The sequence below is a fragment of the Trematomus bernacchii genome, unplaced genomic scaffold, assembly GCF_902827165.1.
Source record: "Trematomus bernacchii unplaced genomic scaffold, fTreBer1.1, whole genome shotgun sequence".
NCBI lineage: Eukaryota > Metazoa > Chordata > Actinopteri > Perciformes > Nototheniidae > Trematomus > Trematomus bernacchii.
In genome coordinates, this window is record NW_022987564.1 from 10859059 (window position 1) to 10872499 (window position 13441).

Here is a 13441-nt window from a genome sequence, read left to right on the forward strand (position 1 = left end):
TGTCGGCTTAAGCTTACAACCCTGCCTCCTCCTCCTCCTCCTCCCTCTACTACTACTACTACTCCACTGACACTCGGATACACAACAGCACGAGTGGGAGTAGAGGAGGGGAGGGAAGGAGGGAAAGAGCGAGGGGTGGTAGGCAGCCTATGACTGTGAAAGGGGGAGGGATACGAAAGACAGAAAAGGAGGAAAGAGGGGGGGGGGGGTGTCTTTGTGTCCCAGGAGAGGGGTGGAGGGGGAGAGAGGGAGCCAGATGTACAGGCAATGCAAAAGAGGAGGGAAAGACAAGAGAAAAGAAATGATGCAACTTTATGAAAATAAGTGAGAAACACGAAGGGAAAGAGACAACTGAAGAATATGGGGAAGAAAAGAAGAGAAAGTGAGGAGGAAATAATTGAATGGAAAAAGACAAGAGCTGAGAATGACATAATAGAGAGAGAGGAAGAAGAGTGTGAGCTGTGTTGCCTTTGGCTATTCTGCCCCTCTGACACAAATGCACCGAGGAGCTACTCAATTAGTCATAATGCAATATTCTCAACCCAACGTTTTCCAAAGAAATCATCAATCTTCAGAACAAAAACACGGGGAATAACAGACAATTGTTCCACTGACTTTGTTTGGTGAGGGGTGCACATTTAATCCAATTACACTGAAATCAAATCAGACACAGGGGTAGAGGGCATAGTAAACCCACCCTACACTAATATTTTGGGACAGAATTGACTGACCCTAAAGGCTTGAACCATGACAACTGATTTAAAACTAATTGAGAATACATGATGATTAACAAAAGATAGTAATAAAGTGTTAGGAATATGATGTTTTGTCCACATGGATAGATTCATAAACAATCATTTTGGCTGTAGTTTTTACAATTACAAAAATATATATGTTTATTTAAAAAAATCTATAATTTCCCTCTAATTATCAGGGCTGATAATGATTGCAGTAGCAAGTGAAATGATCAGGGGCCTCATTTATAAACGGTGCGTACGCTCAAAAGATGGCGTACGCCAGTTTCTAAGCAATGTTTGCGATTTATAAAAAACAAACTTGACGGGAAAATGTGCGGTCCTCCACGCAAACTCTGACCCATCCGTACGCGGTACGCACAAAAACGGGAGAGACGAGAAACTGCGACACCGTTGGCAGAAGGAAGAATGGAGAGAAATATGTAAAAATAATACAATAAATATAATGTTACCTCTCATGTAGCCTATCATATGTGAAGAATTAATTCACAAAAATTGATTAAAGCCAATCTTAAAATGATTAAACAAACGCCTGTTTGAGACTCCTCAGTGCACACAAAAATATGTTATTGAAAACCACCTCGAATATGTTGTCTTAATGTTATGACATGTATTCTCATAAATGATGCGGTATGCAGAAGGGCAGAATTACGTCTAAACTGAGGCCGTTTTGCACTTCTATAGGTTGTATAGATACGAGCATGGTTTTATATACTATCATGTTTAATCGTGTTTTATGCCGTTTGCCAAGACTTGATAAGTCGCTCATAAAACACAGGAGGTAGGGAAACTAAGAACACCATATATTTGGTAGATTTGGCAGCTGATATTACACACCACATTTGACACAAACACACTGACACACTGCCTGAGGAAGGTTATGTGTATTTTGTCATTCACTTTTTTCGGACCACTTATTTATTTATTTTGGTGACGATCCGACCTTCATGCTGCTACTCTGGGTCAAACTGCATCCACCAAACAATGTGATTTATCTCGACCTCCCCAAAGGAACCAAAATCTGACACGGTGTGACATTTCTTTTTTAGCTGTTCTGTCGTAATTTCCTGCGATCTTCTTCATGCAGTCAGTGAAAATGAATATTAATACAGGGCGTTTCTTTGATTATTTATAGGCAAATATGGGCGTTAGGTCAAGCCCGCAAAAAAGCTGCGCCGCATTTCGAGTTGATTCTGATTTATAAAGGGTACGCAGTGTTTTATAAATCGGAAAATGTCTGTGCGTATTTATTTGCTTTGTCCTACGTAAGCAACCTTCCCACGTAAATCCTACGCAAGGCTTTATAAATGAGGCCCCAGAACATTAATATTAGCCACCGATAATATATCAATTATTAATTTAAATGTTTTTATGAATTCCTAATGAAAATGAATCGAATCATGTCTTCATGGGGTGCAGGCAGCTAGGCACTCTTTGTGGAGTCCACCATTTATCAACTCCCTTCAGGCCTTTCAAAAGGTTGGGGCCACGGTGGCAAAAAGAGGCCTCGTCGTGGGTCTTAGACCAGACCCTAAGAACACCTGAGAGACAACTACAGTACTGGAGGGATCTATTGGGTTCCTTTCTTAAAACGATGTCAGACATGGAGTTAGAAGCAAGAGCATTTAGTGATTTGTAAACCTATAAACTCTAACCAGTGCAGCATTTTTAATGTGCGTGTGCAATCTTTCTGGTCCTTCTGTTCCTTGTTAACACACAGGAAAAATAAACACTTATTAAAATGCTATGGTAATGACAGGTGTCCTCTGACATTAAAAGTTTTATGTAGAATTACAGAAAGACTCATAAGACACAGAAGGAGTCAGCATTTGAGAGCACGAACATCCTTGGCCCACAGGCAGAAATCTGTTGTTGCTGGAACTTCCCGATGGCAGTTTTCCACTGTCAGCGCCTGCAGATATGGACCACAAAATGTGCTCAAACTGCCATAAAATCACTTGGCTGTCACTGATTGTTGATTTTATATTCAGTAAGTATGTCACATTATTGATTATGAATGAGCCATGACAGAAAACATCTCTCTCTCCCTCTCTTTATCTCTCTCTCATACAAGCAACAAACAGGCAGACCGACGGGATGAGAGTTGCCCAGGAGTAAAGCAGATTAATGGGCCACTGGATTAGTAGGCCAAGATGTCAAACACATACTCAGACACACCCCTAGTATATTGACTCTCATTTAGAAGGTGGATCTAAGCTCAGGCCTTTATCCCTGCTTGATGAGCTGGTGTGTTAACATCGCCCTCTAGTGATAAAGTGTAAAATAGTCAAAGAGCAACGCTGCTGCTGTCAAATGCGTTTTCCTTAAATGTGTTTGCCAATGGGTCTGCCAGGTTTAATGTGATATTTCACTATGCCTGAACATCAATAAAAAAACAGCTCCTATTTCATTTAGTTAGTTAAAAGCAAACAGGCATGGCAAAAGCGGAAAAGTAAACAAAACCGCCTCTGCAAAAGACGAAAGAAATGAACCAAATGTACCAAGTAAAGTTAAGAATGTATTAGACGCATAAATGATAAGGTTGGCTTCAAGCACAAAGGGAAAAAAACACCAGCGTTTTGAGGTTGCTGTTTTTGACAATGCTGACATTTATATTAAAATAGTTTAGTAACATCTAAAGCATTTTAGCAGACTAAGAGACCAAGTCAGCATTGGGACTATTCTTCAATGAACCTTTGTTACAAGAGAGTCCCTGCTATGGTGACTAATCACACAGAAGTACACACACATTGACACACAGGCAGACACACACTGTGGCATTATACCCACATCTGACCTCAGCAGCAGTAGTTTAAGGTAGCACAACAGTCTGTGAATAAGTGTATATGTGTGTGTTTGTTCGTGTGTGTGCATGTGTGTAGGTGTGTGTCATACCTATGGACTCGCATCCAGGTGTTTCACTGCTGATCAGTCTGTGTGTGTTGCCTGTGATCAATTGTGACTGTGTGTTTGTGGGTGTGTGTCTGTGCATGAATCTAGAGAAAAGATGAGGTCATATGATTGGCTCAGCAGACACAGTAATGTCTGCTTTGGACTCTTTGTTTATGTAAAGAACCTGGCAAGTGCTACTGAAATATTATATGTCCAGTTTAAGCTGAAAAGCAGTCACTCAATACTAGTTACAAATGATACATAAAAACATCTTCATTGTCTACATTGCAAGTAGTTATCTGGCCTTATCACTAAGCTGTACTAAGTTGAGAAAAAAAAAAGTTTGATTTACTTATTTACCACAAGGTTTGTGTGACACTAGATTTTGATATGACGAAATGTTGCCAGTGCACCACTAAAGATTCAGAACTGTACTGTGCCAAGAAAAAGTATAGCTAGCAAAACCACAACGTTTTACTAGGGATTAGTGTCCTTTTTATACTGTGGATCTTCTACGAATTAAACAAATGAGATTTTAAGAGCTTTAAGTGCTGGTAGGCAGCTTTTGTTACCTCTGGTTTGCCCATTTCCAAATGTAACGCTAAGCTCAGCAAACAAGCTGCTGGCAGAAGCTTCATATGTAGGGTACAAAGATGACATTTTTAAAATTACTATAGAAATAAGGTGCATTTGGTGAATCATAAGATATCATAACTGGTGGACAACTGAACAAATGGACCGGCCCAATGGGGAGTTAAAGAAACACCCCACCAGGGTTACAGAAGACTGATTGATGTCGAGTAGGAAATGACAGATTTTCTATATGAACGGACACAGAGATTATGTTTTCATGTCCTTAAAAATCTAGGGATAGTACATCTTGGGACCCTTTCTTTATGCCTCATTTCTCTATTTCTGTTTTTCTCTCGCTTTTTCTCCACCCAGCTTTCTCCTCCTCCCACCTCTTTTCTCTCTGTGTCTATATGACAAAGCCCAACAATTACTTCTTTCTGTGTCTCCCTCTGTGACTCACTGCAATGCAATTACACTGCCTGTCCCCTCAAACACCACACACAAACACAAACACACACACACACACACAGAGGGGGAAAATGTATTTACAATATCTGTGGTTGTGATTGTGCTTTTCTAGTCTGCAGTTCAGTCACTTCTTCACTTTGAGAAAACCCAGGGAGCAAGAGAGTGGTCATTAGTCTGGTGAGTCATTTTGGTTAAGTCAAGGATTAAGTCTTCACACACACACACACACACACACAAACACACACACACACATGCAAGCACTCACACATACATCCACACCAAAGGGAATCTCTGTGCTCCAGTTCCATTCATCACTAGTGGACATGCTGCACCAATGACCTGCATGACTGAAGGGAACGCGCTTCGTGTGTGTGTGTGTGGGTATGTGTGTCCTTGTGTGTGCATGCGCCAAGGAGGGACAAGTCATTAACTACGATGTCATTTCCTGCCATTGTAGCACATTTCAGGGTCCACAGTAAGAATCCTGCACTGCAGATTGGTCCATTTACACACACTAAAACAACTGTACTGTATTTGGAGAAGATCCGAAAATCTGCTAATATATATTGTGTTTCGTTGGACTCATGAATGGGTTAACCATGACTGAAGAATAAAGAAAGTAATTTTATATTACACACTAGCCAACTGCTTTAAAAGACTTCCAACAACACACACACACTCCTTCTCAATCATTAACTTACAGGGTACAGTTTCAGGCTTTCACGATGCACTGATCTAGTTTGTTGGTACCAATATAAATCCCAATAGAATGGAATATTTGATAGGAATTTCATCGCTGAAATGGCTTTTTACTCATGTTTGCACAAGCAATAAAGTGAGTTCCTCCAAATGTTTGGAGAAATCCCACCGTAGGGAGTGTGACAGCTGACATGTAGACTAACCAAGGGTGTATCCGATTTGTCATTTTGTACTAAATACTACCAGAACATTTTATTTTGGCCTTTTATAGTTAATCTTTCCTTAAAAAAAAAAATGCATGTATCTGCCCTTATTTTTGTCCATTTAATAGTGTATTTAAATAGGGACAATGCACATTAATGAACACTTAAGACAAATAATGCTTCAAGTGTAAATATGCCGGATTTTAGCTTTGGGCTTATTCCAATCATTGGTATACATTTTTTTATACTGAAGTCCGCTCACAATTCACACAGCAGCCACAACCCGAAACTGCAGGTGGGAGGTGTCCATCAAGGAGTTTTAAATCTGTCTCATTGCTAAATTCCACGTCAATTAGCAAACACAAGATACAACCACAAGAATGCACACAAATATCGCAACACCAAGTTATAATGACCACAGAGATATTTTCAACTGAGAAAACCAAGACACTGTTTATTCATGTTATCTTGGATAAACAGAGTCATTATCACAGTGACACACAAACAAGCATGCACAAACATGCACACACACAGGTACACACAAACACACACATAAACACCCAGAGAGGTCTGAGCAGTGTTGCTGCTGCAGAGAGGAAGAAGGCGTTTTCCGTTCAGCTCCTGAGGGACACAGCATGCTTTAGGATGTACAGTAAGTGCTCTGTGAGTGTGTATGGAGGGGTGTGGGGGCTGCTTCCTGAATGCAACCAATCCAGAAGCTAAGGGAATGGACTTTTGTCTCCAAAAACACACATACTCCTTTTCCTTCACAGCTGAAACCACATACGGGAGGATGCAGGGGAATAAGTTCCAAGGATGACCGAAGCTACATTTAATTTATAAGACTCAGACAATCACATGCCAACACGTGCACCAATTGAAGTTACTGATGCAAAACAAAGAACACCATTTGCTTAATTAATCTGTTCGTTCAGGGTATTTCCTTCCCGAGGTCAGTTTGCAAATATCATTCATTCATTTGTGCAAAATGTGAGAAAACAGCTTAGACCTCCACACAGCTGAAAGTATTACTCAGTAGGTATGAAGTAGCAAATTACTAGGAGAAAAAATGCCAAAAATGTTTGCTAGGAAAACTACTTATTTGAAACAAAAAAAATGCAGACTGAAACTAAAAACTCAAGTAGAGATTTGTTTGTTCCTTCCAGACAAATTATTTCATTTGGTATCATGAATTCCACATGATACACATATTAAGGACACACATACTCTTATTCAGGACATTTACATACCTCTACACACACAGCTTGTGTCTGCAGTGATTGCTATCACTAGTTAGAGTCATTATGACACACCACTGCAACCTACTGACTAGACTGTCGGCTTTGTTACCCCCAGTGTTTCTGTTTCGGTCTGACTAACAAACTTGAGTAGGATATAGAGTAGATGCCTTGAAAGAATAGAACGGACCAAAACATGAACCATGCAGGCAAAAAGGAGGAACCAGACTACAAACAGTTGAGTTCTCATGTCATGAACTGCTCCTGTAAGATCTGGAGTGTAGTCAAGTGTTTCTATAAATACAGGCCTCACGCACTGCTCTGCAATTTACACACAGCCTCTCACACACTCACACACACACACACACACACAGACACAGACCACTGCCACGCCTGTATTGGCCCGCTCTAGACCAACCACAGAAGGAGTCCGGTCAAAAAAAGTGTAGCTAGTTTCACTCACTATTATTACTTTTCAGAAAATAATATTACAAAAGCCTAAATTATTATTTAACGCCAATGGAAAAATATCAAAAATACACAAAAAACGTAAGTAAAGGGTCCATGTGGAGGAATTTCCCAGAGCCACAAATAGAAGCTACCAACATTGTTTTCTGCTTGTTTCTCACACTGAAGGTAATGACATGTTTCTACTCCAGATAAAGGATTACACTGCATTCATTTTGGTCTTATGATGTCAAATTAGTACTGAGGCAAAGTTCATTACATGGTTCAAACGCATGTGAATGGGATGAATTTCAATGTAATCAAATCAGAAAAACTTCAAATCTAACTAACTTAAAAGCTGTGTGCCAACATTTGGTAAAAAGCCACAGTAAGGTGTAACTGTGCATACAAATTCACTCTCACAGATTACTGAAAGAAGTAGTTCTGCGTGTGGTGAACGCACTTTGTCACAGAAACGGAGCTGAAAAAGTGCAGCCGCAGTGGAACTAAATACTCATTAAGTGGATAAGCTGATTAGCAGTGTGAGTCGTGTTTGCTAATTCAGAATGAACATCTCAATCCTGTAGAAAGCTCTTTGAATGGGATTCCAATCCATTATATTTAAATCCATAGCTGAATGAAAATATCTAGTTTTAAAGCTGACAGCGTTACGTGCCATGTGCTTTAAACAAGCTTCATTTGAGACAAACCATTTAATCTGACCTTTTAGGAAGTAGCGTCTGCAGGATGTCACTCAGGACAGACATTTTCCTCATCACAATAGCTGTTATTCAGATGAAAAGAATGTCCCATAGTTTATTGTCACACCATTACAAACAGCAATTATATATTTTTTAAAGAAATGTAAAGATTATAGGCCTTATCAAACAGTAAATAACTGCAACATGACAATGAACATATAGTGTTTGTAGTGTACCTACAACTGTGACTGTAATACACAGGTAAACCAAACCATGACCTTAAATAAACTTTGCATTCCCTTCACCAACAGTCTTGACTTATCACATCAGTAAACAAAACACTGCTTTAGGTGTAGCTTGTCCACAGAATTGCAAATATAAGAGAGCAGAGTGGCACCCCATTAGTATACTGTAGATCTGAAGCCTCAGTGCCCTCAGGATACTGCAATTCATTAGCATGTTCTTGCATCTTGAATATGAATTAGAGGCTCCAGCAGTCTGTCACAGCTGGGGAAATGCAGCAGAAGGTTTTTGAGCTGTTTTACTTGGACATAGTGACATTGAACTTTAAGTGTCTCATAACCATATATCTACTCTACATATATCAATTTCACTATTTTGTCATGTGGGAGAAAATATGTTTTTGAATCAGTGCTTTTGATTAGGGAACCTCAAGGTTTAACAGCATGCAAAATAGCATGCATGAACTGGACCAACAATATAATATAGGTTATGTTAGAATAGGACAATATACATTATCTCCATAGATTGTATTAGTCGAATACTTGTTTGGTCTTTGTGCAAATGTGCAAATGCACAAGTTCTGAGAACCCCTAGAATCTAGGGGTTCAGACCTTTAATTCATCTAGGGCAGGGGTCTCCAACCTTTCTTCATCTGAGAGCTACTTTCAAAAAATGAAAGTGGCCAAGAGCTACTTGCATCACATCGCTTACATTTATTCACATAGCCCTCATCAGTTGAATTAAGCTATACCTTTGTACACGTGTGAAATTGCAATACCTAAAGCTTATCAAAAATAAGGTCCAAGAAAACGAAGATTTCTCACATATTATTATGGCCCACATAATAAGTACATCACTGAACATTCACATAAGTGTCCTTAATCACCACCTTACAAGCATTTCACTCTTTTTTTAGTGAGATGAATGGCACTGCATGCAGTCCACCATAGAGGTGTATGCTGGACCCACTTAGGTTCACTAATAGAGTCATTTAAATGTTCATCAGTCGGTCTTGTTCTGTATTTAGATTTCATTCATGTCAGAAAAAGCTGCTTCACAAAGGTATGTAGAACAGAACCAAATAAAGCAGACATTTTCAGTGCTGCTTGGTGAATGTTCTTATAGTTTTCTGGGTCTACAAGGCTCCAGAAATGTTGTGAGTTTTGCTGAGACTTAAGCTGAACATTATTTTGGAGATCTCCACAGGATTGACACTGAACAGTTGTTCAGCCATCTTTTTCTTCTTCTTCTTCGTCTTGACATTAAATTATAAACCATAATAAATCAATTGTATAGGTCTAGCCTCCGTATATCTGTGTGTGAAAATGGTTCCATTCTCAAAAACAAAAAACTAATACTTCTGCTCTGCAGTCTAGCTGCAGCTTCTAGCTACGGTCTTCTGTTAAAAAAAAGACACTGAATGTCTTGAATGTGGCATCACACACATGACTTGAGTCTGAAAACAGCAGGAGTATTTACAATAGCATTATAAAAACAAAAATAGTGCATGTGGGTGCACACTTACATTATCTGTCTTACTGTTACATAAATCCCATGAATGTATGAGATTAAGTTAGCTTCATCATATCTCAATCAGTGATTAAGTGAATAATAAAGTTTCTATCGGGTCACTATCAGCCTGTCACTCATTATTTTCAGGGAGGGGGCGGGGTTTGGAGGAACGGAGAGGAGACGGTGATCGCGGAAGCTTTCCTCCTGCCTTCACAAACTTTACACAAGTATTTATCAACTGAAAATAGCAAGAGGACATTCATACTCTGCAATCCAAGACTTGATTAAATCCACCAAAAACCTGACATGACGATAACGAGTGTTTTTCAAAAAACACAAATCCCTCCCTGTGTGTCTCTGAGGCGCAGCGACAGGGCCTGATTCAGAGCGGGTCATTCTGCTGTTGGTTCTGGACTGGTGTTGGTGGAGAAAGCAGACTGCTCCGTGTGTGATGTCGCTGTGCTGCTGTCACGTCTGTTCCTTGATCTCTGCGTCACCGACCATTTGATATTCATGTGACAGAAACAATTCTAAAATAAAAAAACGTTATGGTCCAGCCGCGGCCGAAAAATCAATAAGCAACCTTACTACGCTATAATCGATAATCGAGCGGCGAGCTACTGAAAAGCTGCCCGCGAGCTACCGGTAGCTCGCGATCGACGTGTTGGAGAGCCCTGATCTAGGGCCTAGATGAATTAAAGGTCTGTTTTTTGCTAACTTAAAGCACAAAATAACAAAATATATTCAATTAAAACAATGTAAAACTGAGAAAAGCATAAAATCGTACTATATTACTATACGTTATAGTATATTATGTCTAAATAACTGATATGCACCAAATTGGACAATTAATAACAGCCAAATGAAAGGGAGGTTCGGCCGGCAAACCATATTATACACCTAACTAATGAGCACAGGTCTGTAACCATAAACCTAAAAAAAGTCTAAAGAAACAACAAAGTCAAAAAAATGAAACTTTACTGGTCCATTCAAGGTAGAGTACAGTAACGTTAGCCTAGGTTCAGTTGTTTGGCAAGCAAGACAAGGTAGTCTTAATAAAAGCCTTATATGTATGCCACTGGGAACGAAAAAAGTAGTTCAAAGATAGATTAAGAAGCTAAATGTAGCTTAATCCTGTGCCTTTATTTATCGTGCGTTAGATTGGAGTTACTCCACATTCGCTCCATGTGACTGTGGCAAAGAGTTTGGTGGCACTAGGTCACTCTTCCTTCAATTGCTCCAAGTTAGGAAAAGGAAAACTACGACCCAGTTCTGCTGCTGAAAAGATTCACTAACTTTTCAGTTCTTGCTTTTTAACGCCAGCCAGGACGAACGGTAAACCAACCGCATCCCATACTTTCTTTTAGCTCCTGAAATAATCCCCAAAACACAATATCACTCACGTTGACTTGTTCCAGGGGACGTCCCGGGGGTGAGGGTTGACTTTACCGGCGGGAGAAGCTGTGTACAGTCGGGGAATAATCCGTTATTTTAGTTGTTGAGCTTTGGGTAGTTACAGTTAGTGGGTTTTTTCGCTCCTGCCTATCTCCCCCTTCTCCCTCTCCCGTCGCCTGTTCCTGCTTCCTCTCCACATCCAGCATTCCAATATGGCCGCCGCAGAGAGAGAGGGAGAGAGAGCAAACTACTCCCTCTGAGGAAAGCCTTGCCTCAGGCACACAAAACTGCAACCTAAGAATGAATGAATGTGTTCATACTACACATGTAATAATTAATACTATGAATAAATATTTAAACGAAATGTTAATAAGATCCTTTATACTTAAAAGAAAAAAAGTTCAATGGAAAATTAGATACTTTTAGCTTCTTTGATATTAAGTCAATGTTGTTATGAAACCATATAGTAGGCCTACATTTTGGATGGATAACAACAATGAATATACATTATTTTTTACACTACACTACAGTATATTTATATGTATACTGTTGACTGGACTGAAGACTGAATTCAAATAAATAAAGGAACCTGTCAGACCAAATACTGAAATATACCATGACAGGTATATTTTGTTGAGTGTGTTATTTTATCACACTCTTCACTGAATCAGTTGTATCCCCTATTTGATGTTTTGTTGTGCCTCGTTCTTTTGAAGCAATGTTTTTTTTCCAATAAGAAATTGGCTTTGCAATATATTTTTGGTTTGAAGGAAACTGACATTCAGATTATTTCATAATGAAAATATATATATCTTTTAAATTATTATTATCTTGGGACAATATTCATCAAGAAACCCAACAGCTTTGAGTTTTTAAGAATTTAGAATACTTAGTTAGGTAGCCCTATTTTTTTATGCATTTTTAGACAATTTAATATGTGTAGAATTAGTAGCATTATACTATCCACTATTAAAGTTAAACATCAGTAATTAGTAAAAGTTGCTTGAAAGTAAACATTACAAAACGTCATATATTCAAACTTAAAAGTATATATATATAAATTAGAATCAATATAAACTCACAGTACCAAAATAACTCATTATGTGGATGGCCCATTACATAATAATGTTTTTTTAACGTTGGATTATAAGTATTGATGTACTTGTGTGTATAACAATGTGTGACTGTAGCTGGTAAGGCTTGAATGCATTTTAATGACTTGTGAATTCCCCCCAGGGATTAATGAATTATGTATCAGATCTTGGCCCTAGGCCCTAGGTTGATTAGATCTGCTACTATGCTTCTCCCCTTCATGCACAGGTTCAAAGATGCCATCTGGTGGTCACTACTTGTTATTGCAGTATATTTTGGGTTTACATATTGCCCCGAGGGTATGGGTTCAACTTCTACTACACTTTACAATAGCAATATTTCCATTTTTTCCCATGGTGCATAGACTCTGGGTTATATCAGTGCATATTTTCATTCTGTGAACATTTCCAAACGATGCATATAACATTACATTACATGTAACTTACTTTTATCCAAAGCGACTTACATACTCAATACTGTGGGCAATCCCCACAGGAGCAATTTGGGGTGAAGTGTCTTGCCCAGGGACACAACGACATGCTGACTGCAGTGGGGTTTGAACCATAGACTGTATAAGGTTTGAACCTGTGCTCCCCTAATACGAACACCAACGCACTAGTCCACTGCGCCATAGCCTCCTATAAATTATTACTCCTGTCCTGAGGTCACTCAGTGATGGGGAATATCTGACAACACACATGCCCATACAAGCTGTATGCTCGTGTGAACACCACAGAGTATCCTAACTTGGAAAGCAGAACTAATGGAGAATTATCATAACGGTCAAACGGGTCCCCTTGTTTGAATGTCATCTTCATGTTGTTCCTCAGATATTTTCCCATCCTTTTTAGAGCACCATACTCTCAAAACTGAGTGCCGTGACCCGGTTTCGAACCGGGGTTGCTGCGGCCAAAACGCAGAGTAATAAACGGCTGTCCGACTCGTCTGGTGAAAACACACCCGACCCAACATAGAAGTTTGGGGTTCAGTTCAACAACATGTTCTGAGTTACTTGGTAAAGATAATTAATTATTATGCCACATACTTGCAATACATATCGTCATTATGGTTGATCCTATCCAGGTTCTGTTTTTGAACCGGTGCATTAGAAAGAGAGGTGTTGCTGTAATTTAATGTTAATTCAACATCACAGTCTGCATAACCAAGAATCAATGCCTCTCTAAAACTGTTTTAACAAATACTAAACAATGTCATGCAGGTGC